Source organism: Melospiza georgiana, chromosome 4, assembly GCF_028018845.1.
Source record: "Melospiza georgiana isolate bMelGeo1 chromosome 4, bMelGeo1.pri, whole genome shotgun sequence".
Lineage (NCBI taxonomy): Eukaryota > Metazoa > Chordata > Aves > Passeriformes > Passerellidae > Melospiza > Melospiza georgiana.
The window spans coordinates 18,695,983-18,723,614 of NC_080433.1; the positions used below are offsets into that span (position 1 = coordinate 18,695,983).

A 27,632-nucleotide genomic window follows, 5' to 3' on the forward strand; every position below is an offset into this window, starting at 1 on the left:
CCCAAAAGGTCCTGGCACACTCCGAAGCAATATGCAGAGTCCCTGCAGGACAGGACAGGAGTGGGAGGACTCTGGCAACATGCAGCCTCCCTTTGAGTTAAATGTTGCCAATAGGAAAAGGGGGAAAAAATACTTTGTTCTCTTTTTAATTATACCAAATGATTTGGAAATTACTGGCAACAAGAAGGTAGAAAAAGTCCAGTGTAGTTTCCAAAATATCTTGCCTGAAAGAAACAGTGTATTTAAGCTTTCCTGAGACTGACTTTTAGTCCCTATCAGAGAAAATACCTCTGAGGATTGAGTTCAAGTTACAGCTGCAATAAGGCATGAGTAAGGTAGCACAGTCCAAGCAGAAACAGAAAGACTTACATCCAACTCAGACCTTGTGGCACCATAAATCCTGATGAAATTTGGAAAATGAAAGAGTAATGCTGACAGAAGGGCAAGGAACAACCTTTCACTGTCAAAACTTTCTGAAAATTATGCTTTTTGTTATTGTTCATCACATGCCAAGAGAAAGCAGAGCCAAAAACTGTTTCATTTACAGACAAAGCTTAAAGTACTGGAAAATTTCATACATTCATTGTCCCTTCCCACCTCAGTTTCTACAAAAATAAAAATAATAATAATCTTTAAAAAAACAAGCCAAAATAAAGCAAAGCCCAAAACAATAAATGGACCCAGCATTGGATCTTTTGTCAAATTTAAAACTCCAAGATCATATGTTCATGTCTGTAAGGCTGCATGCTTTAGAAAGTAAAAACCCACATTAAGAGAACTTGCTGCCTTTAATGAATGTGTGGATCTCACAAACTCCATTATTTTTTTCTGGCAACTTCCTCTGCTGATAGGGTTAATCACGCAAATGCTTGCCTGTTCAGTCCTAAGGGACTGGTGTGTGAGATACTTAGATTCACAAAATGTGCATCTTTTACACCTCTGCTCAGGGCTCAGCAAGTGCTGATAACTTCCCAGATAGCAGTGAAGTTTAAATACAGCTAAACATCACTGCAGCTCAGCTCCACCCTGAGTAGCTGGAATATTGGAAATCTCTGGCTTCACAGGGCTCATTAGGGGCTAACTTACCTCATTAACTTTTTGCATTACTGCAGCCACACAATCTCCAGCAGCCAAGCCACCACTCAGTCAGCAGGCTTTTAAGGATCTCAGCCATACACCCATCATTCTCCCTGGGCATCATCAATCTTAATGATTCTCAATCCCTAACTCCTGACCAATTAGCCCACTAAGGCTGAAGGCACCTTCAGTGATGACTGCCAGCACAGGAGGGAAGGCTTCAAACACCAAAATCCAGCCTTTCCATCTCAGGTTTTCCCTTCTGGGTACTTTGTGAGACTGAGACCTGCTGGCTCCTCTCTACTTTTACATTTTGCTACAAAAAGAGAACCTGTATCTGTTTGCATAATGGATATATGCATATGAGATTGCATCTGAGAACATTCCAGTCATTCCTTGTTCTAGCAATAGGAGAAACAAAACGACACAGAACACAGAAAAAAGACAAGTTGAGGAAAGAGCATGAAGCATTACCCTGTTTTTAATTCATTAATATTTATATCTTCATCTATGACAGAAAGGATGAAGAACAGCTTATACTGCCAAGGATCATAACACCAGCTTTCTCATGTATGGATTCAGGGAGGCAAGCGGGAGCATTCCTGCAGGTAATTAGCCTTGACTGCTAATCACATCAGCCAAAAGTGATGAGAAAATTAGTCTGATGCTCTTCCTAGACTCCCAGAGCAGCACTGCTGGTTACTGTGATGCTCTGATGCACAGCAGCCTGCAATACATCCTCACTACCACACGGACAGGAGTGGCAGTAACCACAGCCTGCCTTTGGAAAGGATGGAATAAAGCCAGTGCTTCTTCTACCCCAGCCCTGCTCTACCCCAGGACCATGTTTCCTTATGGGTCAGATAGGGCAGATAGCCAGCTCCTCATTCACCCCATTGATCTGCCCTCCCACTACAACAGCACAAACCAAAGAGGAGCAGCAATCATTTGCTTCATCTTTTCAGAGTCAGCATTTGCCCTTTTTGAAGTTTTCCAGAAAAAGAGAAAAGTCATGATTCAGGCACAATGAACCCAGTGAGAGGTGGACAAGGACTTGGATTTGCATTTGTCTGTATCCCTCATCCCCTAATTCTTCTAAATATATATTTAAAAAGCAAATATACTACATCACTGCATTTTCACATGACCTGTCACCTGAAGTCTTATTCACTCCTGAAGTTAGAGTCAAGTCCTAGCACACAGATATTGCATATTCACCTTATGAGAAACAGTTCCCAAAAGCTGAGAGGGATGGCACAAAAGCTGTATGTTAGATACACTGAGCACAGGAATCAGTCCCAACTCTGTCACTCAAGGAAAAGACTCTGAACCCTTTCAGGATGGAGGACTGTGTCACACAGATGGCAAAGGCCTAAAACAGATGGTACAAGAAAGGACTTGGAAGCAAATGACAGTCAGGAATGGGATGGACCAGGAGACACAGGGACAAGCAGGCTGGGGATTGAGGAGGAAGGCTGATACAGAAAGTCTCTGAACATGAAGCTCAGCCCAGCCAGCCAGGATGAGCACACTGGAACTGAGGTAGTAGCTCACCTGAGAGCAGGCAATTAGTTTGTGTGCCCTGAAACTAAACAAAGAAAATGGAGAAAAAATAAATCCTTCTGAAAATTCTCTTCTCATCCCAAGATGATGACAGCTTAATTACACTGGAACTCACTAAGTTTTAGACTTTAAAAAAAAGCACCCTGTAAGATTTCAAAGCATGGAAACAGAGAATTTAATAACTGTTACTACTAAACCTTATAGAATATAAGTGAAAAGCAATTACCCGTAGATGTCAGACTTTCAACCGCTGGAAGATTGGAGTAATTTGATTTCCCCTCATATAAACATTTACATAAGCCAGAGGCTGTCAGGGGATTTAACCATGGGAGTTCTACGTCAGAAGAGTGGGATTTCCAGCATCTATTTCCAGATCTGTGATCCAGGCCACCCTATTTCCTCTCCATCCACCTCTCTCCCTGCCTCAGCACAGGCGTGTTGTAAGCAGCTTTCTGCCAGAAGAAGGTTGGATGATTAAGGTAACTACCTCACAAGGCTCAAGGATTATATCTTCATCTTCACTGACCCAGAAATAACCTTAGAAATAAAAAGCAGGACTCTTTAGTGAAAATGCCTGGAGACTGGGGACAGGAAGGAACAAAACCATCCCAGGAGTTCATGCCATTTCAGTTGACAGCAGACCATTCCAAGACACTTACCAGCTTTCCTGGCAGCAATTCATGCTCACAGGTATCAGGGAAGCTGTATTTGAACAATTCATGTGATCAGGACCTCTTCACACCACCCAGACTGCACAAATCATCAAACCATTCCTCTGCATTTACTGGAGGTTTGGACTTGCCTCCAAAGCAAAGACAATTCTGATTTAGGTGGCTTCCTACCAATTTCAGCCATTATTAGGCTACTTTGGCTTCTTGGCTCCATGACCAAAGAAGACACAGAGGATGCCTAGAAATCTTTGCAGTCCAAAGTGTTACTTTGGTACAAACGACCAGCAGAGGACCAATTTCCCTGCAGGCTCCAGGCTGTCCTCACAGCAATTAGGTCTCTTTGAAGGAGCAAGAACATTGTTCCTACAGATACAGAACTTTATCAGAATTGTCAGGGGCTGCACATGGCTGAGACACAGCTGAAGTGGCAATGTTGCTACTCTTAGTTCCTACAAACAAAAAGCTACTTCAGTACCACTTGTCCCCTTCTCTTTTAAGATAACACACAGTGCATGCCCTTCTCCTCACCTCATCCATGCTAACAAGTTTTACAGTCAGCATCCAGCCAGGTAGGGAGGCAAAAGTCCTGTGATTTAATGTTCTGCCATGTCTGCTCTTCAGCAAGACACAGCTCTTAAATGAAGGCATGATTGCTACAGCTTGCAAAATGCTGTATTCCTGCATTTTGATCCTCAAAATGGCTTGACAGGAAAGAAAACTGCTTGTGCTTTACCCAATCAGTCCTAATACAGCTTATGCAAGGCAGAGTACTCTCACTCCTCAGACAGAACACAATTAAGCCAGCTTCCTATAAGCACTAGCCTTTCAAGGCAGAGCCAACATTAACAAGTGGGTTTGCTACACAGAGGGGAAGAATGTTTTCCAAGCAGATATGAAAATACAAAGAAATTTAATAAGACTGAGCAAGGCAACGCCCTTGAGGGTGAAACTATGAGACTGTCACATGAAGGAAAGCGTACCTGGAAAAGGAGGATCAAAGATGGCAGAATAGATGAATGCAGTCTCTGCAGCAAATCAAATTTCTATGCTTTCTGTCGATTGTCTTAGTTTTTGTTTGTTTCAGGTGAGTGGAATAGAGGAATAACAGAACCTAAAATCCTGCTGGAGCAGATTTGCTCCAAACAAACATCTCACCAACAAAAGCAGATTAAAATAGGACACAAATCTCTTAAGAAGAAAAAGAGAACAGCCCTGCTTCACTGGCCAGTGCACTTGGTGCAACTGCAGCACCTGAGGCAGCTCACAGCACCCTTTCTCTGAGGTGATGCTGCACCAAACTCCCCATCCTGCAGGTGCAGGGACACCTCCCACCAAATGCCACAATCACAAACACAACAGCAGCTCCCCTCCTATTCATGTGCTGCCAAACAGAGTCTGAGTGTGCTAAACTAGGCCAATATCTTCCTTATTAACAAAGAAACTCTACACTCTCACTCCCTGCTCTGCCTCCTTCTACCTCTCATGTAAAAAGTCCTCCTATGCCTTTATTCTCCATTCACTTTGTCTCTGGCCTATTTCTGGGGTCCCCCTGGCCTGAGTTTGCATACCTCTGAACCAGGGGTTGCTGTTGCAGTTTTGATCCTCTCTTTCCCTGCCTGCTCTAGCTGCCTTTATGAGCTCCAGCATTTCTCCAAAGTTAGAGCTCTTTCTCTCAGCAGTCTCTCCTTTAGCAGGGAATAATGAATATTACAGATGATTCTCTCCCTCATTACAGGAGTTTTAACATCTCTAGAGTTACCTTTGACTGGTAGGACTCTCACTCATTCTGTAATGTAAGCCTCCATTCTGCCTTTGCTTGTCAGTTTAGAGTATTTCTGGCAAATCAAGCTACTTCTTCCCTATCTTCCCTAGCCCGCAAAACAAACAAGCAAAAATGCCCATGAATGTCACACTTTTCTAATAACTTTCCTAGCATCTCATTTTTTACCTCCGGTAGTTACTATATACAGCCTCAATTCTTACTTTTACTCCATTGCAAAGATGCAGGGTTTGTGCAAATTAGTCTGAAAAATCCAGTGCTGCTTTTGCTACAAGTCCTTCATTATTGCTTTTTAAACAAGTGAAGAAGTGCCTAAGGTTAAAAAATAATATGCTACATTACTAGACCAATTACTGGCTACTCCTGTCTTATGTATCACACATCAGTAGAAAAACTCCAAGAAAATACAGGCTTGGAAAATAAAAAAGAATCATTAAGATTATTATTTACAAGATTCCAGAATTCATTTTTGTATACGAAGGGATGCATAATAATAAAAAAAACACAACAGCAAGAGCCTGTCACAGTTGACTTTCAGTCAAGAACTCTAACAGCCTCCAGCAAAATAAATCCACCTTTCTAGCAAAATAAAAACCTCAGCATCCTCCTCTACCTTTAACAGGTTAAGCCGTTCATTACAGGCCCACAGGGAAGCTCAGGGATGCTCAGTGAGCAGCAAAACAAGCAGAGAAACCATAATTACAAGGAAAACCTTTCCACAAAGTGTCAAGTATCCAAATGAGAAGGAACTGAGTCTTTCCAGACATCCCAACTTGACCTGGATGCTGAAGTCTCCTATCATGTGTGGTTCAGAGTACAGAGAGACTTTTATAAACTTTTGTTGCTGATCACTCAGCACAGTTTTTGACAGCAGCACACTCAGAGCTGGCAAGAACAGCATTGCTCAGTCTGGGATCTAGGCAGATTTAGCAAGCTGAGAAACACAATGCTAGGGGCAAGGTTTCCAAGCAGGTTCCTCAATCAAGGAGTTTAGCACCAAACATCTGCATTTTCATTTATTACAGAAAACTCAAGAAATCAAGCATGTTAGTTTTTTTCCCACTCTACAATCAGCAGCTTTTCCTGCTAGTTCATATTAGGCTCAGGTCATCATACAGGAAGAAACGGAAAGCTTGGAGATGGAGGAATAACAGATTCTGAAACTCAATAGTACCATAAACAAGATCCTGCAACACTTGGCAGCTAACAGAAAATTCTACTTTGAACCACTGGCTCATCAGACAGAAGTGTAAAAAAGGGGAATCTTAACACAGACCTGATTACCACCATGATGAGAGCAATCAAAGAGGGGATGTGAATTCAGAATGTAACACACACAACGCGTGAGGTGCTGGTGCCTCCTTCCAATTCCTCCCCTGCATAACCAACCTTCACAGAAAAAACACCTGCACATGTCAAAATTCAGCAGGATTTATTTTGGTTTTGGGCTTTTGTTGTTTTATGTTGGCTTTTTATTTAATAGAGGGATTTACGAGTTTCCAAAATAATTTTGCTTAAAACACCTAAACTTTGGATGTTTGGAAACAGCTTGATACACTTTGCTGTTTCACATGCTGTCTTCTGGGACACAGATTTTCACTCAAGGACTGTTTGTGTGATGCCAAGAAAACATCCCTCATCTTTGTGGGCCAAGTCCTCCTGGAACCTCTTTGAAAGAGATTAAAAAATAACCTAGTGAAATGCCAAAGTAGCTGGGATTCTTATCTCACTCAATTTCCCCCTCCCATTTCTCAGAGGAGAAGGGCTGTTTACTTAACCAGCAGATTACATTTGTTGATCAAAGGACGAGGGGAATCCTCCCTAGCTCACACACCCCATCCACATGCAGATTTTGGAGCACAGTGTATGGCAACACAAATGAACTGCCCCTATATTAAGTCACCAGATGTAATCCTGACAGCAGCTCCAAGCTCTTGGTTTCCTCCTCCTCCTCTGATCTCTCTCTTTCTGCTGCCTCCCTCTCCCTTTGCTTTGATGACTTTGACAGCCAAGCTCTTGGAGAGTTACTCCAGGTTACAACGTGTCACCTTTAATGGAATTCAAAGCTTTAATTCAGAAAGTGGCCACTCTTGACCTCTGGCCCCACTGCCACCCACTCTGCCGCCCCCCTCCTTTCTCCATCGCCATGGAAATGAATGGCTGAGCGAAAAAATGGGAGCAGGCAAAGTCTAAAGCTTTTCACAGAGCCCCCAAAAGAAAGATGAATGAAACTCATTCATCACTGAGCAAGGGACCCAGAGAGCAAGCCAGAGGCAGAGCAGGCAAGGGAGAGAGACAGCCTGAGATAGAAAAGGTTACCTCATGCAGGAAGTTATGTGATTTGAAAAAGAAAAGCACAGGAGGTGTGAGGGAACATAGTTCACTTGCAAAAACTACAGATTCCACCAAGAAAGATGCTGGTTTGGGGAGCAGGGGTGGTTTCCTCAGCCCCTTCCCAAGATAGAATTTCTTAACACGGGATTACCAGGAAAACACATAAATTTGAGGGGAGAAGGGAGAAATTCCTGAAGAGAAATCTCTGTGAAAGTCTGAAGGATGGACCACTCATGGAAAGGAAAAAATATAATTACAAACAAAGCTGTGGTTTTAGTGTTTGAATTTGGTCCAGCAAATCCTCTGCTTTAGAGAGAAGTCATCATTCTCCTGATACATACACCTGCCTTTCCTCCCCATCACCTCTGCATCACATATCACATTGATTTGTCTTCATGTGTGCTATCAATCAAATTCCAAAGCCATTTGTAGCACTAGGGAGTAAAGCACTCTAGAGGCAATAGCTTAATTCACTCAGACATAGCACCAGTTTTCCAGGGCGTTCCTCCAATTTCCCCATTTCTTACAACCTCACTACTACTGCAAAGAGCTCCTTCTTTTCAGAGCGCCCGAATCAAACAATAATAATCACAAACACAGCCAAAGGACACCACATATCCCAACGTCAGATGAAGGAAAATGTGCTACTGCATGCTGTCTTACAGAGCTGAGGGAGCTTGCTGATGCCAGTGACAGACAGAAAGTGAGAGGGACAGAAAGGAAAGTCTGAAATGCAGCAGCTCCAAAGAGCTTAATTCGCCTGCACCACTTGAAAAAGAGATAAGCAGGACAGAAGGAAGGCAACAAGCTGTGACAAGTGACTCCCTAAACCTAGAATCTTTTGCAAAGTTATTAGATAAGAGTGTCATAGATTATAATAGGATATTTACATAATTGATGACTTCCCAGAATAACCAGTCAAAATTCATCTCAAGCATACCAAAAATCAGGCAGAAGCCAGCAAGGCCTTTGGGAATGGTTATGGGAGAAAAGCTGTAAAGGGCAGATCCCAGTAAAAGGCAAATTCTTACCTAAGACTGCCTTCCAGCCTTATCCCAACAGAGAAATAACAATGCAGTTCTCCTTTTCAGTGAAGGCCACTCCAAAGCTTACCCATTAAGCACAACTCAGAAGAGAGCCTACCTAGAGATTAAGTGATAGCTCCAGGAGATAGCTGCCCCTTGCAGAGTGATTACCATTCCAAACCACGAGATTCTTTTTCCTCCTTCCTAAAGCTAATCAGGCATGATTCTCTTTCATTCCTCCAATCCTTTTGCCACTATTTAATTCCTCTTTTTTAGCATTCGAGTGAAAAGGTATCACCCGAGAGGCAGGAATCATTAAACTTGATTCAATGTTAATTCAGGGAACTGGATGCCAAGCCAAGCTTCCTGGGAATGTTAGCACCTCTGCTGGCCACAGAGCTCACACTCAAACTTCAGCCTTTGGTTAATCTGTATGACCCTCCATGGTGGCTCACACCCTGCCCCAGCCTGAGCTACCCTGAGGATTCCTCAGGCAGGGAAATCCAGGCACACAAGCAGAAACGCTCCCTTCAGTGAATATACAATATACAGCCTGGGAAGCACAGTAAGAGGCAGCCAGTATCTTCACAAAGCTTTTTGAATAAAGAAAAACAGAATTGGCAGCTTGTATACAAATTAACTGAAACTAAAGCTGGCATTCTCCATTGCTTCCAAATCTCTCTTCCATAGCTATCAAAATACATCTATCAAAAACAGAAGTAGGCACAGGTACCACTCCTTTTCACCTGCAGAATGCCTACTGTTGAGGTGGTGTTTTTATTATTTTTTCATGCCCTGTCATTGGGGATTCAATCCCTCCAAACACACAAAAGCTTGCTGAGACCACAGGTATTGCCTATTAAAGCTGGTGAGGCACATCCCACTGCAGAGGGATGCCAGTACTGAAGGCACAATGCAGAATTGCTGCTACCCGTCTGTGCCTTGTCCTTCATGAGAAACAGCTCTGCAAAGGTGGAAAAGCTGCAAGGACCAAAGGGAGAGAGCCCTGCAACACAGCTGAGGGGGAAAGGAAAGAGACCAAGAAACCGAGCAGTGATGTTCTTCATATCCTCATATCCTTGTCTCATGTTCCCCAGGCCTCTGACCCACAGACCTCTTCCTCTCTCCCCACCTCCATGGAGCCTTGCCTATTCAAAGCTGGCTTGCAAACAGAAAGAGATCACTTAGGAAAGGTTTTTGCTAGTTCTAAAAAAAAAAAAAAAAAAAAAAAAAAATCACTGTTTATTCAGGGCATGGCAAAAGTTCATAATGGATGATGCTATTCCACACAGAGCAAACACACAGCTCTGGCATAAAAAACTCGTGTTACTGTTAAGAGCAGATATCAGTAATATTTTAGAGTCACCCTCTAAATGTTCTTCTCTCTGGTGGCCTCAGGCTACGGCTCTGAATTGTCCTGAATGAAGATGTCTCTGGTTGATTCCTGCTGCAGGGTAGCTCAGGTCAGCTCTGCACTGCACATCTGTTTAACATCAACAGACAGATTTTGGAAGCAGCAAATTGTGCCACAAATGGCTCCACAGAGGTGGGAAGCCTCATTCGGTCTTCAAAGAAACTTCCTACAGTAAATTTAAGAACTTGAGTGCGCCAAACATGAAGGACACCTGCATGTCATTAAGTGCTTACTGCTGAGCAGACAGCTTTCTGGGTCACCATCTGTTCATCAAGAGCACCAGCTCCTGGCTGCCTCTCCAGTTCAGTGTGCTCCAGGCTTTGAACTCTCTTTGGCAGCTCACAATCACTCAAAAGGTAGCATGGATGGTTCCTCTGTGTCAGCAATACAAATCAAAACACAGTTGTTCCACGAGGGAACAATTCAACAGGCGCAGCTCAGTAAAGTCTGTTTAAGGATTTTAGGAGCTAATCTGAATAGCTCATGGTGTATTATGCCTCTGTTTGTGGTATCTACTGCTGCCCTTCTAATCTCATCAAGCTGCCTGCTTATCTGTAGTTATCTGGCTCAGGTAACACTTATTGTGCGTGTTGTTTGAACAAATGTCCTCTCCTGTGCTAGCAATTTCCCTACCGAGGCAACTGCCTCGGTAAAAGTTCAAAATTAAGTTAAAAAAAAAAGTTCAAAATTAAGACCCCTTGGCCTAAACAACATAACTTGTTGAAAACACTGTCTGTAGCAACAGGAGGAGCTACCTGGGTAAAGCTGGAGAATAAATATCTCACCACCTCTAGAAATCCAAATTACTTTCCTGCTGCTCCACAGAACCCAGGCTGGCCCAATCCTGGCACTTCTATCCAAAGTTTTCAGCCTTAAGTTTCAGCCTCTTGAAGTTGAATCACCAGATAGCTCCACTAGATCAACACAACCATCAAAACAGGCAAAATTAATCATATAGAGAAAACAAAAGGGTCCTAATGGCTCCCAATGCTCACTGGGGAAAATGATCCTTCTCTGAAACAAAGCAGGACAAAGAGAGCAGAGGCCCCTCCAAGGTCTGTGGAACTGATGTATAACCACCTTCCACAATTTCTGCTCTCTTGCCCCCTGTCCTCCCCACCCAAGCTGTATTACACAATTTAAGGACTGGCACAGTTCCATATTCTCAGAGAGAGGAACAAACAAATTTTTCCATTTGGGAAAATCCTGCTTGGTATTTGATGTTCCAGAATCTTCTTAAATAAAGCCAGCAATTTATTATAGCTATAGCCAGCGCTCAGATTGAACTAGAGTTCAAAGCTGCTAAGCTTCTTCATTCTTCTCAATGAGAGGAAAATCAGCATTCCCCTTGATTCTGGAAACGGAACTGGCTTATCCACATGGCCAGAAAAGCATGTGGGGCTCCCATGAGCAAAGGAAGCCTATAAAGCTGACACCTCCTCCACCCCACCAAAACACAATCCACCTATCTCAAAAATGCATGTTTTCCCTCATTCAGATTCACCTTTCTAAGAGGCTTCATGTGGGTGAGATTTGAAGAGAGGAAGATAATGCCTGGATGGAGACCTGCTGTGCCCAAGGACCTGGGTTTCAGGAATAAGGGCTGGGGCCTGCCTGTCTGCTGTCAAGAAAATAACTCTTGATTGGAAAGGAAAGCATGCACTTAGCTAGCACTCCAAAAAGAAAAGGTAAGCAGGAGAAAAAACAGAAAGAAAACAGAAAAAAACTACCAACAACCAAAATATGTCAAGAAAGGAAAGAGTAAGCAACTCTCTACTTTGCTGACCTCCCATCATGGCCCTTTTAGTTTCTATGAAGCATGTTTCTCTGTTCCCTCTGCTTTCCACATGATGTTTGACTCTATTTCTCTAGGTTTACAGTAGCCAAGCTACAAATTGATATGAGAAAGGGCAACACAAGAGGTGTGACTTGCAACATGTCACAGCCTTTGTAGGAAGCAAATTGGCACCTAAATTACAGTATTTGCATATTACAGTTAAAAAGGGAACTCAATTACTTGCTAAAGCAGGACACATTTGCTATCTTTCAAAACACAGCTTCTGCTTCCCTGACCTGCCCACATTTCATCCCTGAGAAGCTGAGAAAAACTCTTCTGTCAAGACAAAATGGATGTCCTTATGCAAAAGGCCCAAGTTAGCTCCTTGTACCAATCTTCTGGTATCCACAACTCCACATTTGCCATTTACACTCTGTAAGATGAGAGATCCACTGCCTTCTAAGGAAAGCTTTTGTGAAATTATCATCCTGCCTTGCACCATCAACACTGTAATATAGTAAATTAGTTTGTAATTGAATTTTTCTTATCGTAGCTTTCCCCAGCAAGTTAAGAGAGGCCTTCAGTACTTGTAATTTTTCTTCCCTAGGAGATATTTATAATGTGGTTATCTGTTCTTCTTGAGTTTGTCAGGCAGACTAAGCTCTTTAAGCTGCAGAACAAACTTTCTCCAGGCACCAGTTTGCTGAAGAGTTTTTTCTTTCCTTTCATATTTTTCTTTTGCATCTTTTGAAAATGTTGACACCAACACAGGATGCCTTATCCTGGTATCCCCATCATCACCATGGTCTGACCCTCTCAGGCATATGCCTAAGATTTGGTTTTAGACTTTTCTCCACAGCACTACATTCAGAGCTCATCTGCCAATTCCTGCTTCCTGTGACCCCCTAAAATCCTTTTTAATCACTGCTTTCCAAAAATTTCCACTACATAGGTTTCATTCATACCTACAGAGATGGAAAGGACTAAAACATGCTGTGCTAAGCCACTTGCATCATTATTTTCAGCACTGAAACACAACAGGGAAAATGTCACCCAACCCTACGACACAGACTTTGACACAAAAAGGAACAGGTGGAAAGAGGCTCCCTGCCTTTTCCTGACATCTTTCCCTGCTTCCAGAAAGGTAGAAAGAGGTCCTCAGCAGCCTCAGACTGTTAATAATTACTCCAACGCTCCGTTAGTAATGACTTTTGCAATATTTAACATTTTCCTTATAGACTAAAGTCTAATTCTTCATTAATTTTTAAAAGAAAAAAATTAAAACGTGTTTTCAATCTTTTACTTTAAAGGAAATACTTGAAAGCATGACCACTGGGTTACATTAAAATAATAAAAACCTCTGCAGAAGGCCAGAACAAAGAATCCCATCGTTGTTTTGGATTTTCTTCATCTAGAGATTTTTAGGCAAATATCCTGACAGGAAAGGGGGAGGAGTGAGGCTGTCAGTACTGCATTCAGTGAGTATAATTACACTGAATTAGTGCTAAGGGGTTTAGAGAGAGGGGGAAAAATACTATTCCACAGAGTTAATATAAAGTGGGCTTTCATGTACATACAAACCCACAAGGAGCAAGCTGCTGCCTGCTGAGACCCATTTGGGAGCCAAGGGATTGATCGGGCCCGGCCAGCCCTCGCTGCACAGAAAAGCTGCACTTGTGAATTACTGTAAAGCAGCATTCACATGATTGATGGGTTTGCCCCCACCACTACATTTGTCTCAAAGATCCATTTTGTCTTCTGTGGCCACGGTGTGAATTAACCACACTCACAATGGCTGGCTGCATTTCGCCAGGCCGATCCAAGGCCCCGGCGCTCCACGGAGCTTTTATCTCATGCGGCCCTGGGACTGGGAAATGGGGAAGGGGTGCTAGTGAACACCCAGGCTTCTGAGGAGCACCAGAACATCAACCTCCTCTGCCACCAGACCAGCCAGCTCACGCCCAGGGAAGTCTCTGAAGAAGCCATGCCTTCGAATTCCCCTGCAGTCTGATGCTACACCCACTTATCCTGACGTTCCAGGGGCCATGAGGGTGTAATTATTTCATCTCTTGCCTTCTTAACCCAATATGTTTTCAGCAATAGATTTTTTTTTCTCCTTTATCCCAATGAAGAGCAAGAGGAAGCCTGAACTCTGTATCCAGTGAAAGATCCAGAGACTCCACACAATTTGTGGTGGGATTTCTCCTCAAGGCTCAGTAAAAGTAATTAGGATAGGAAAGAGAATGGGAGAGAACAATCATACATGAGCCCAGATCATGACCAGCTTTTTAAAATGTCCTGAAATGTTTTGAATGGACAGTATGACACAAGAAGCTGGAATTTTTTTAAAGCCCAATCACACACCTGCTTGGGGACTGTCCTTCAGCATCCCAGGAACTGATTTTTCAGCCAGGGATAAATAAATCTTAGTCAACTGCAAACTGCACTGGACTCCTCCCAATTCCCTGGAAGGTACTACATATATGAATAACATTTTCATTCTGTTTTCCTTTATGTGGTAAATACATTGAGGAAAAGAAAACCTCAAAAAACCAAATAATAGCATTAAATACTATTAGCTACATCAAGTTTGCTGCACACAAGCAAAATGTAATCTTCCTACACACAACTCTGCCAAAGCATTTCAAAGGGCATAATTTCATTTCTCTTGCCCTGGTCTTCCATCAAAACATGTCTAATCCTACAGCACTTCCTCTGTATTCACAGTTCTGCTCTAGCCACAAGGATAGGGAAAAAAAAAGATGCATTGCTTCTGTTGTCCTTGGTGTCCCTGCACTCACACCATTTTTTAATCACTACCTGCAGCATCCACTGCTCCCCACAGTGTCAGAGCCCTTCTTCCCAGCTCCACCATCCCAACAGCTGTCCCAAGAATGGCCCTGGAAAAAAGGCTCTAAGAGCAGGATAATGCAGCTTGTTTTCCAATCAACGTTAGGCCTGGGAGCTTCTCATGATGTCCTGTCTAGGTTTGGCATAGCACATCAAAGTGCTCTCCTCAGGTTCAGAGCACCCTGCAATCAATCCTCTCTGGTCCTTTCTTGGACACCATCTGCCTTTGCAGCTATGGTAGATGTCCCAGGAATCACAAAGTTAAAATGTTTTGAGAGGTCTTGGCCTCTCTGGGAGCCTCCCCAGCTCCAAACCAACCCAGCCTCCAAGGAGGCAGATGCTGAAGTTGCACCAAAAGGGGTCAAGCACATTTTAGCCACTACACCCAACTCCCACTTGAAAATCCTCACAGCAAAACGTGCCATAACTGAAAGCACACAGTAACTAGGTCAGTCCCTGTGCACCAAACAGCTCACACAAACCACAGCTAGAGCTCAGCTGTCCTGGACTGACTGGGTTAAAAGATGAACACTCAGCACTCCTGGCAGCAAATAGGAACTGCTCTCAGACAGTCTCCTGCTACCATACACTTCCAAACTTTGTATGTGTGCATTTTATTAACCCCAAAGGATAGTGTGTTCCATTTTACAGTGAAAAACTCTCTCAGTTGCAGAGAAACTGAGTTGTCCAGACCCTTTTGACTTCTGACCTCAGCTGCTGTGATTTGCCTGTTATACACACATGCTGTGTGCTTCACCACACACACAGGGAGAGAGGAGAATGGGATCACTGGTAGGTTTCTCTGGGACCTCACAGAGCTGCTGGAAACCTGCAAAGCACACACATGGGAAAGCACACCATCAGACAACGTCATGGATGCTGCATGAGCTGTGGTGAGCACCAGAGTCAGCACTGCTTTGGTAACAGGGCCACCACATCCCACAGACCAAGCTGAAGGCTCACTCCAGTCCCAGGAAGCTGGCAGTCCTTGTTTCTACCTGTCATATGACAACAACATTTCCACTGAACTCTGACCAGCACACTAAATTCTTACCTCCCCTACAAATCCTCTAACAGTGCAGTTCAGTGCAGTGCTATCAGCAGCTGGATGTCAAACACAGGTGTGCTATTCAGAAAGGCCAAGTTATTTCATTTCCAAAGTCTTTGCACAGTGGAGCACCATCCAAACCAGGCACATTTTCCCTCAAGTTCCACCTAAACAAAGACTGGCTTTAAATAAAAGCTATTTGTTGTCACTCCTTCATTTTGCCACACTCAGAGGCATGGTGGGCAAATGTTATAAAAGCTCCACCTCTAGAAGCAGGAAGTTATCTGCAACCTCAGCTGGCTTCTGTCACTCCTGGTGCTGTGTGTGTCACAGCAAAACCTGCAAGGCATTTAATGCCTCACATGATGACAAGGAACACTAAGCCCTTGTGCCCATGCACAGCACCCTCCATAAAAACCACTTGAGCTCATCAAGATTAGGAAGGAGCTCTTTCTTAAGTCCAGCCCAATCCAGTTAACAGGCTTATATGGAAATGCTGAGAGACAGGGCTGACAAGTGGCAGTGCACCCAACTTGCAAACTCCAGTTTGCTAAAAAGGAAGAACGTGTTGGTGCTGCCCAGCTCAGGCTCACAATTGGCTCTCTCCTCTTCATATACTTCTTTACAGATGTTTTTCTCTAAAGATATGAATTTAAAATTACTTGGGTGGTCCTTGTGATTACTAATCACTGTTATAAATCTCATTCCAGTACCACAAAGAAAGAAAACCAACTGCTAAAGACAAGCTAATTTCCTGATCAAATAGCCTTTTTCTTCCTTGGTATATGCTTGCATAAGTTGATTTTCTTCTGCTAAAAAGATACTGGCATGCATCAAAATAGAAAAAAAAAAATGCACAGAGATGTTTTGAGACTGCTTGTTGTGACATCAGCTAGTGATAAGACACCACTGTCCCATCTCTCTCATTCCATCTGTGCCCAGGAATGCAACCTGGGGAAAGGGCTGCACATGACCTTCTGCTGAGGAGCAAGCACAGTGGCAGATGTCCAAGCCCTGTCCTCCCATCACTGCTGAGCATGCAGGACAGCTCCAAAATGAAGGCTGAAACAAAACCTTCCTCTCTTTCAAAATAGAGTTGCTTTGGGATTCCACACTTAAAAGGTAACAACATTAAAGTGACCACAACCTCAGCTTACTAAGACCTGATTTTCCATAATAGGAATGAGAAAGGGGGAAAGAGAAGAGAATAAACATAAATTTTGCAAATAATATAAATAATTCTAGGAGTTAAATGAAAGACATTTTACATGTATGAGTGTTACTATGAGAAGTTAATATTAAAATAATTTTCTGTGAGATGCATGGAGACTGAGTCAGCATCAGATAAACTGAACACAGTCAGACTCAAGGGAAAATGGGTAGTTTGCACAGGACATTTCACTTCTGACAACATACTTGTTTTCAAATAGTCATCCATTTACCACAGCTGAAAAGCATCAGGGCAACAAATTAGATGTATATGGGTGTAATTGGCTCACATTTCTAATATCACAAGCAGCTTCCTGGAGCACAGCTTGCCTAGCTGTTAATTTAAAAAAACAAAAAACATCCCCCCCCAACAAGGCAGGAGCACAAAAATTGTTAAATTATACAGCCAATCTAAATCACAATGAGCCTATATAAATATATATGTTTAATTTACATATATATTTAGGTACTTTGGTGGACCTTCAGATACTTCAGATCAGGCTTTTAGACAAAATGCTTAGAGGAAATTCTTCTGAAAAGGCAAAAACATACAATATTGCTCACATACCAGCTAAGGAGGAAAAAGTCAGAAGGACAAATAGGACTTCTCAGGCTTTCCTGGCAGGGAGGTACAGGAGGGGAGAGTTTCCAGCTAGGAATGTTGAGCTATAGTTGTGAGGATGATAATACACAGCCTCCAATTGAGACCAGGGCTGATCAATGTGAAATAGTTGGTGATCAAATGACGGCATCACCATTTTCCACAAAGGTGAAAGTGTGATAATTTTTATAAACTATTCTTGTCAGTGTAACCAATTCACGTTGGTGGCAGTTAGTTTGAAGACTGCAGAAGGAAAATCTACAATGAGTAAGCCCCAAACAACAAAAAAGAATTGATTAAGGAATTGGGCCTGTTTCTAGATTTATTTCTAAAGTGAGGACAGCAACAGTTCAGATACATTTGCATAGGATGTAAACACAGAATTCTCTCACAGTCATTTGAAATCTTCACACCACAGTCACTGCCTGATTCTGGTGTATGACTGGGAAGTCATTATCAGTGCTAAGAGAATCAGGTTTTAAAAATCACAGAATCTGGGAGTCACTTCTTTCTGTTCCCCGAGAGCCATCCTTTCAAAAAGCATGCCAAGAATGACATAGATATTCTGAAATGATGCCAAAGTGCAATCACTGGTGATATTTCTGGTCAGTCAGAAAAAAAAAAAAATTACTTTGCAAATGTAGTTTAAGAATTTATTCACTCACAGAATATCTTTAAGAGAAAGAAAATGGAAATGCAGCCCAAGTGAAACTAATAGGAGAGAACAACTTTGGCAGGTGAGATGTAAAATGGAGATTAGCGGGTCCAAGAGCAGGGCTGAAGAACAAGGAAGCAAATGCAGAGTGACAAGTAATAAGGGATTCCTCAAGCACACAGCAGACGGGACTCCAGAAGAGCCAGTGGGTCCTGCAGACTCTCCTGATGCAAAGCCAGTGAGGGCAGGGAGAGAGACTGCACAGAAGTTAAATGGCTCCTTCCCCTGTTTCAGAGCAGGGAAGGGAGATGCACGCCCCAGGGTTACACAAGTGCAGAACTGCCAGACAGAGTTAGGGGAAACAAAATAACGCAAATGAAAAAAAGAAGCTACTTGAGAAATTTGATTGCACTAAACTGCATTTCCAGAGCTGAGAAAAGTCAGTAAAAGGCAAGTGTAAACCAGCCAGTCAGAAACAGGGGACACAAACTAAAGAAGTCTAAAAAAGCACATTTTCCACAATGATAACTCATAACCTACAAATGACAACCTACTAACCTACTAAAAGGTTTCCAATACATATCCTGGCTATTTTTTACCAGATGTAAATTGTTCAGATTTTCAAAGACTTTGAAACTGTTAGGAGAGCTTTGTCATCTTAGGACAAGAGGTAACTGCCACTCTTTCAATATTAGCCAAGGAACAGAGACTCCCAGGATAACAATAATAATCTTTTCATATAAAAGGGAGATGTTTTAGGACCCAAAGTCCTGCCTAGGATCAGTGTTGCAGAAGGCACTTGTGAAGTATCTGATAGAAAGAATGGAAAACAAGGCCACAAAAAACACACTGCCCATATAATGTGGTGCTAACCAACAGTGTGGGGGTCCTTGTTCTCACAATCCAGACAACTGGACAACACAAACACCAGATAAAATTCACCACAGACATATTGAAGTCTAATGGGGAAAAAAAACCACAAACAAACTATAAATATATATATATATATATATATATATATATATATATATATATATATATATATATATATATATATATATATATCTGCTTCCACTATACACCAGTCACTACTGAACTAACTTCTAGACATCAAAAAAGAAAAAGTTCTGAAGACAGATGATGTCACATCCCTGTGCTTAGCAAAAGAGTCATTTCAGAGTAGACAAAACTTTGGAATAGCACTTCTAAAACTGTAAGCTGTAAAATGTAAAAAAAATGTTTGACTGTGGAAATTAAAATTATTGAATGCTGGGTTAAATTTCAACTAAGAGTGATTGCTAAAATAAGGGCATGAATTGTGAGCTTAGAAATAAAGAAACTGAAATATTCTGTTGATTTAGAACAAGGCATGGGGCTGTAAAAGGCTACTGAAAATGAGAAACATGAGAGAATGTGTAATATTTATGAAAGGTGACCCACTGCACTATTTAAATAGAAGAGAGATTAAAGCAGAGACAAGTTGAGGTTATGAAAATAAGGACATTATGGACACATGAGTGCAAAATTAAGATTCAGGAAACATTAGCTACTCAGAGTAATGAAAATACATCTTCAAAACCTAAACAGACTGCTTGTGGCTTATCTGCCTAGGGGAAAACCCCTCCCAGGCCTGCCCACATTCAAAGCCAAGGAAGATGAACACTATTTGCAAAGAGTTTTAAGAAATCCACAGTCTGGTTTTTAACAAATCCACATAAGACTGGTTTTTACAGAACTCAACTCCTGCTCTTTCTCACCTTTTCTAACTGGACTGAAGGGAGGGGTCCATGCCCAGGGAAAAGCCAGGCCTAACTCTCAGACTGACCCAGCTGCTCCCACAGAAGCATTTTCTGCCTTCAGTGGTTTTGCTCTGCAAGGCAGCAAAGCTGGGACCACAAAGGAATCTGAGCAAGGAAACCAGAGTTCACTTGGGATCAGCAGCCGCAGCCTCGAAGTTCTGCTACTCCAGAAAGTATTTAGACCTCGAATGTATCTTTTAAAGCTGAAGGAATAGAAGACAGATAGATACAAATGAGATTAAAAAAAAAAATATCCCTTTCATTCCACACCAATCACACTTTGCATCAGGCAGTGAAAACCAAGATTATTCTCTCCTAAGGGCACTGATCAAAGGCTGAAATGCTTTTTGCAAGAGAAGTTATGATTAGAAGGGGAGAATAAAAAGAAAGAAAAAAGAAAAAAAATATCAAAAACCCCTGTGCTGTGAAGCAATTGAAAGGAAATGCACAAGTTTTAGTGGAAAAAAAAAGAAATAAAACTTCTATTTTTGTTCAATTCTACAAAAATAGTAGGAATAACTGAAAATAACAATTTCTAATTATTTCAACTGTTTCAAATTATTTTATAAATAGACAATTTTATAACTTATAATTATTGTAACTGTTTAAAACGTTTACAAATACTACGCTTAGATTCTAATTTTCAAAGGTATGCTTTGAAGAAAACTTTAAATGGATCAGGAAAGGATAAACGTAAGAAAATGCTCCTTGTTGCCCACTGCTGTGTTCTACAACACTTATTTCTGAGACACAATGACCATAAAAATGCCCTAATGATGAGCATGAGCTGGACATCACAGGGCATCATGAAGAGTTTACTGCAGCCAATGTGTCTATCCCAAAAGTAGGCTAAGTTCTTGTTTCCATTTTCTCAGTGCCCTTTAAGTGCTGGAACTGTTCAGATACAAACTGGAATTCCACTGACCTGAAATCACAGATTCAGTAACACAGAAATTTCCATTTCGATAAGCCTTAGATGAAATATTTCAACCTCAATTTTTCTTGACTCAAGACAGATAATTTACACTTCACAGACTTCTCCTGCTCAGAGTTTTTTTGTTTGTTGCAGTTTAAATGAGACAAGAAATTCCCACCCACAATTACTTGAGAAATCTCAGTTGGTAAAATCCCAACTGGAATCAGAGCCTTATTGCACATGCTGAAAGTGTCAATGCATAAAGATGTGAACTTGTCATTTACAGTACATGTTGCACAATTGGTAACTCTAAAGTTATCTAACACATTTTTGCTAAGCATCCCTACATTTTTTTAAAGTTTCTCCCAGCAGAGACTTGCTTCTGGGGTGTGTGTAAAGCATGATGTCAGGGCAAAGTCTCTACACATCTCTCTGTGCTCCTCCATAAAAACACTCTCCTGCCATACCCACTCGTCCCACGGTTGTGGTTAGCACAGGAAAGAGGGGCTCTTATTTAAGGGACTTGCAGACAGAGTCATAAATAATTCAAACTGCAATATAGTACATAGCAACTAAATGAACAAAGTACATGCTGTAAGATGCCACCTTTATTTTTTAACCTACCACAGCTCTCTAAAGCTCTCACCCTTTGGGAAAGCCAGTACAGAGATGCTGAATTTGGGCACAGAGAAGCAGCCAAAGAAAGGCCAGGAACACGTAGGACACCACATGCTCCACCATGAAAGAAGAGGTGTTTGTAAATGTTAACTCCGTTGCAAAATACTGGAAGTGCCTATAAAGGTTTTTGAAAGCTTTTCTGGACCAATATTATGAGTAAGAACAGGAAGTTCACTTTCCTATCCCTTTTGAACTTCTGATTTTTTTTTTTTCTGTCATGAAAACATGGCAAATTTTCCAGGTGGTTACAAATAGAGAAAATGTTCCCCTCCCTCCTGCATTTCTGATTTCAGCCAACTTTACAAAACATTTCAGACATTAGGGCCGGAAGATTTCTCCCTTCAGAGACAAACCCAAGGGTTGATCCCAGTGGGAAGATGGAAGTCTCCATCTCTCATCAGGATAAGCTCAGAAGCTTCACAGCACTAGCTTGTCATTCAGGGACAGGTTTGGCCAGGGGTTATGCATCCAATATGGCCCAGACTCTACCTTGGAAAGGTATGGTTATTAGCATGGACTGATAGAAGCAGTTTATCTTGGGAAGTGGAGGAGAAACCCAGATCATCATCAGCTTGACTCTACTAAAAAAAAAAAAAAATTAATAGAAGAGCAGCTCATGCTTAAACAGGTCTCCAGAAATATACCAAGTGAAGCTGTCAAAGGCCCCCTGGTAAATGTATTGCTAGAAAACATTTCACAAGAGCTTTCATCCTATCCACTCACAATGGGCCTGAACACATACTATGCCATCAGAGAGCTTTATTTGCACTAATTATGTTAAACTTTTCAATGAAATTTGCACGACCAAACAAAAGTTTCACAAGCACTTTTACACTTTGTCTAAGTGAATCCCACTGTTCTCAGTGAGGTAACTCAGAGCCATAAAGATGTTCCAGCAATGCACAGGACACATAGACTATAGCTCAAACTGGAAGTGATGGAAAGAAGACAATGGCACCTCTTAAAACACCCTACAATCCCAATAACCACTCAATATTAATGAGTCCAAAATACAAACTAAAACCCATGTCCCATTTAATAACAGACCCTTGAGCTAAACAAATATGAAGGGAGAGGAGCTTGCCTTTTCTTCTTTACCACCCCACAAATATAGTTTCCCATGGTATTTGCAAGCACAGCAAGGACCAAATTCAATGCAGACACCCCTACTTAGGCAGCCCATAATCCCTGCCAGCTCTTCACAAATCCTCTGCTGGTGGATGGTCTATTTGGGATTAGTGCTAGAAGGAAAATGAGAGCAACCTTCAGGCTCCCCTGAACTCTGCAGATCTCCGGTCAAACTGGCCAGTGGATCATTGTACCATAACCAGCTCCCACATGGGTTTCTGATTTGGTTTGTGGGGTTTTTATTTTTTTGTCCCTTCTGCTGCATAAATAAGCCTAGAAGAGGAGGAGGCCCAGAGCACAGAACAAGTATGCTAATGCCATATCATACCAACTGCCGTGCCAGCAGCAATCACACACACACACACACGCCTGCTCACACGCTCCTGCCAAATAATCACTTCAGCAAACATCAACCACAGAGATTAGCAAAAGCGTCTGACAACGCGCAAATCGGACAAGAAACATGGGCTGAAGGGACAGCTTAGCAAAGTGAGGATTTACTAAGTGAAATGACATCAAGTTCCTGAATCAAAGCTTGCAGCATTTTTGGAAGACTGCTGAAAATGCTATCGTTGGCCAGTAGATTTTTTTTTCCATCCGGCCGTCCCCACTGCGTATCAGCTGCAGCCAGACAGGCTGCTAATAAAAGCAAGTGACTCCTGCACACACAAAGGAAAATATCTCTCCGGCCTCCGGGAAGGCAGCAATCCAAGCAAACAGCCAGGCACTCAGGTGGCACGGGCTATTGGGGAGCAGCCATGGCATCTCAGGGGCTTTTCAGCACCAAAAAGCAAGCTAAATCCCTACACAGTAAAAAACCCCTACAGGTTTTCCAGGTGAAACCATCCTAGGCAGAGAAAGAACTTCAGATTATTTCTGTTCAATGTGATGGGGGGGTGGGGGGGGTGGAGGGAGGCTACTTTTAAACAAGCAATTTGTATTGTGCAAACTAAAGGAACAGAGTGTCTTTCTACCAGATTTAAGGCAGAATACCAGAACCATCTATTATCTCTAATTTACTAAAAGATGCTTCACTCCAAAGGTACTTTCAATGAAAGTAATGAGATTTTGCTTCAAGAAGCACAAGAAGAGTCACAACCATTTAGCAGCATAATAGTGTATTTGTGTCTTATTTTGAAGAATTTGTTGCCAAAACAAAGGAGGAGGTACTCTTTCTAAATCTTAGACTGAATTACATATTCCTTATTCTGATGAAGCTCTTGCTGAAGCATCAACTTTGCCTGAATAATGTTTGGAGGATGTGTATGTGTGCCTGGTTAAAAATTAATCTCTTCTAGACAGGAAGAATATGATTTCTGGTAAGCTGAAAAAGAACTAAATATTGAAATGGAAGAAGCTTAGTTGTCTGAAAGCAAGCTGTGACTTTGTAGCACCATTGCACAGACACCACCATATCAGATCTTCAGAACTGCCATTTTTCTACCAAGGCTATTTCTAAATCAATTCCTATCTTACTTTCAAAGACAACAAACCTTCCTTACGAGATCCATCCCTTACCATCTGACAAAGTGCCAAAATGAGCATTACAGAAATGTTAAAATGGGCATTTTGAGACAATGTCACTCTTCCCACTGCTGCTCACATGCTGTAAACCTGCTAAAAAAAGACAGAACACCTAAAATAGTTATCTTTAAAACTAAAGTTTTTGATACAACAAATACCTTTACACAATGTACCAAGCACATTTTGGATGCTCCTATCACAGAAGAAAAGATGCTACAGACTGTGAGCCTTCTGTTGTTGGCTACAGATGGGTGCATACATTTGCATTGCACTACTAAGGCTCCTTTGCACTTGGAGATACATGATGTGTGAGGAGTAGAGCTAAAAAAATAAACACATGCATAAATGAATCTGTTGTTCTAGTGATCCAGTAGAAACAAGGAAGCCTTAAATGGAGGAGCCATATCATCTTTAAATGGTTATGAAACTAATGCCACTGTTTGCATGGCTCTGAGGGAAAAAAAAAAAAAAAAAAAAACACAAAAAAGAAAAAAAGAGAACAAAACAAGTTCTGTGCCCACTGGAACTGAATCTGAGAAGTTAATTCAGTTATTTCTGTGCAGGGACACTCTGGCTTCCAGACATAAATATATATTCAGTGGTTGTGTCAATGCACAAGGAAGTCAATTCCAACGTACCCATGGAGTCAAATTATCTGGGGTTTTTTTTCCCTTTTAATCCTTAGGGGCAGAAAAGGCAACAGGTAGATGCAATTAGCAAAGTCAGATGATGAAGACAACAGCAGAGCTGTCTCTGTGCCTTAATGAGCTCAGAAGATGAAGACCAACTTTGCACTCAAGCCTAAGAAACAGCCTAGCTCCCCCTCATAGTGCTGTGCCTGTCTCCACTCAGCTGGACCAGCCTCCCTAAAACACCTGAGCACCAGCCAGGTGTGCAGATGAGGCTTTTGGAAGGAAAACAGAGCCCATCCAGTTTTGCCTTCCTTCCCAATTGCTCTGTCTGGTTTTACTCTTGAGAGTTTTTGTACAGATAGGGAATTCCTCCAAAAATATTGCTTGAAGATGGCAAAAATTGTGTTTCGTTTATGTGGTTAGCTACCTACCTGTAGACCAGTGTCAAAGAATGGGGTATTTAGACTGGGGTATTAGAGAATTCTTCCTCTTTCTCTTCCCTCCCCACAGCCATTTGATGATGGTTTCATCCACAACTAAATAGGGGATGTTTACAAGGTCCAAGCCATGCTGAAACCATGTAGAAACTAATGAGGAAGGAAGATTTTTATAATGCTCTTGTGAAACATTTAATGAGCTCTGAAATAGTGCTGGTAGGCCTCAAAGGAGAAAGGTCCAGTTTAAAACTTTGCAGTTTACTAAATGGCAGTGTGCAGGAGCCCCAAGCACTATTTATTTCCAAAGACTATTTTTATCTGAAAACACCCAACTCCTGTAACCCTCTTCTGCTCTGAAGGTCTTTACCCCTCTGCTGCAGCTGCCATGCAATCAGTGGCACTTGCCAAGCAATGTGCTCCTAAGGCCCAAAATAACACATTAATACATTTTTCTCAATGCAGTGGGGCTGGATGTTGCCTCAGATATAGTTAGCTCATCTCCTCACCTCCAGAGGTCATCCCCATTGAAACCAGAATGTGCCATTCTGGAAAGGCTCTTTGGAGTGGAGGGATGGTGAGGGTGAAAATCCCCTGGCTTTATCAGCAATACAGCTCTCTTTTATTGCATTCCCACTCCCCCTTCTCATCTCCCACCAAACTGCCCACAGCTGTGTTCTCTCAATCTTCAGCCTGAAAGACATGAAAAAGCAGCCTGCAAGACGACTGCAGCTTTGCAAAAGTCACTCCCACACATATAGACAAGGAAGCAAATAAAAAAGCTAAAAAATAAGAAAAACATCACAGTGCCACTGCAGAAGGTAGAGCCAGATATTTTGAAATGGCACAGCGGTTCTGTTCCTTGCAATAAAAGAAGGTGAGACATATTTGCCAAGAGTCAGGTGAAGTCCTGCTGACCCTTTCTACCATGGTAGGGTGAACCATTGCTGAAAACAAACTGAGCTACTTTAATACCACCACCTGCAACAGGTCCTTTTAAACCTTCAAGGTCCTTATTTTTCACTAGGGAAAAAACTGTAGGAGCCTGAAGAGAGTCTGAAAAGTATTGATGAACTTGGCATCGCAAGATCACTTTTTCTGGCAACTCAGAACAAGAAAAATATTAAGAAGCAAATTCCATACTGACTGCCAGCTCTTATTTCATGGGCTGGATCAAGCTCATGTTGAAGGCAGTGAGATTAAAAAGAGATCGTCAGCTGATGACCACTTCTGTTCAATCCAAAATCAACAGTTTGCAAAGCATATTTGAATTTTAAAAAAATTGATATGGTCTTTATTTAGTGCCTAATACTGCTGACACAAGTAACAAGTAGTCAGTGCCCTGAAATTTAGTGATGTACAGAAGAGGTGCCTTTTCTCATCTGGTTTCCCTGCTGCTCTGTCAGTCCACAGAGACACCACCACACCATTTCTTATGCAACAACTCTGCTCTGTGGGTTATTGTAGTAAAACAAAAACATCCACATTACAGAAGACATTGCTGGCTCCTCTAATTCCATTTTTCCACAGTGCTTCTGCTGAAGAAATTGATGTCAGACAAGCAACTCAAATTTCCCCGAAGTCCCCTCAAACACACATTGAGCACTTGACAATGCCCACTTTTCTATTTTCCTCCCCAGGCTCCACTGGAGAGGACCCTCTGTGCATTCAGAGCAGCACAATGAAGAATGATTTCCAAAGCATTAACTTGGAGCCATTGAGACTTGGATGTTTTCAAAACGACTCTATTGTGCTCAAAGGATTCTAGACTGCCCCAGCTACTCTAGAAGAGAGTCTTTTTCCCCTTTCTCAAAACATCCACCCCTTGAGCCATGCCTGGAGTGCATTGTTGGGGCCGATTCCTTAGTGCAGCAAGTTCCATCAGTCAAAGCTCAACAGATACAAATAATATCAGGATATGGACATAAATTAGTGAGACAGACCCTAAATAGTTTTGACAGGTTTGGTAAGTATATATAGCGACACAGAATGCTATTCCTGCTGTCAGACATCAATATGTAGACAGAAGATTGGGGGCACCATGGAAACTCAGTGACATAAGAGTGGTATTGATTGGATAGAAAACGAGGCTGCAGTTTAAGCTTAAGGCTGCCAGGGATGCCAAGAATGGAGAATGACCTCCAGCAGTGAATTTTCAGCATAAGCTCCCTGTGAACAAGGCAGTCCAAGGAGGATAAATCAGGGACAGGCTCACCAGGGATATGGCTCAAGCGAGTGTGGCCGCCCTAAGCAGATGAGAATCACTCTGTGTGTGCACGCGTTACAGTGACCTACTTCGTTCAAAGACAGCATTTTGTATGGTTTATTATGGAGCCCTGGAACAAAGAGATTTCCTCAATTAAAGTCCTGAAATGCATCCTCTAAATGAAAATGCTTTTGATACACTGACCAGCGAGAGGTTGTAAATATCCAGGCAAAGCGTACATTGTTAAAGAGCAATTCCCACAGAAAACGCCACAGTTGGGAATGTAGGTAATGAGGGGGCCTGAACAGAGC

The 27,632-nt window shown here is 42.0% G+C and overlaps 1 protein-coding gene across 1 annotated transcript in view; it reads right to left on the minus strand.

The window, feature by feature from the left end:
• The window catches only part of PTN (pleiotrophin), a 78,149-nt gene that overhangs the window by 47,926 nt on the left and 2,591 nt on the right, over window positions 1–27,632 (minus strand). The window lies entirely within an intron of this gene.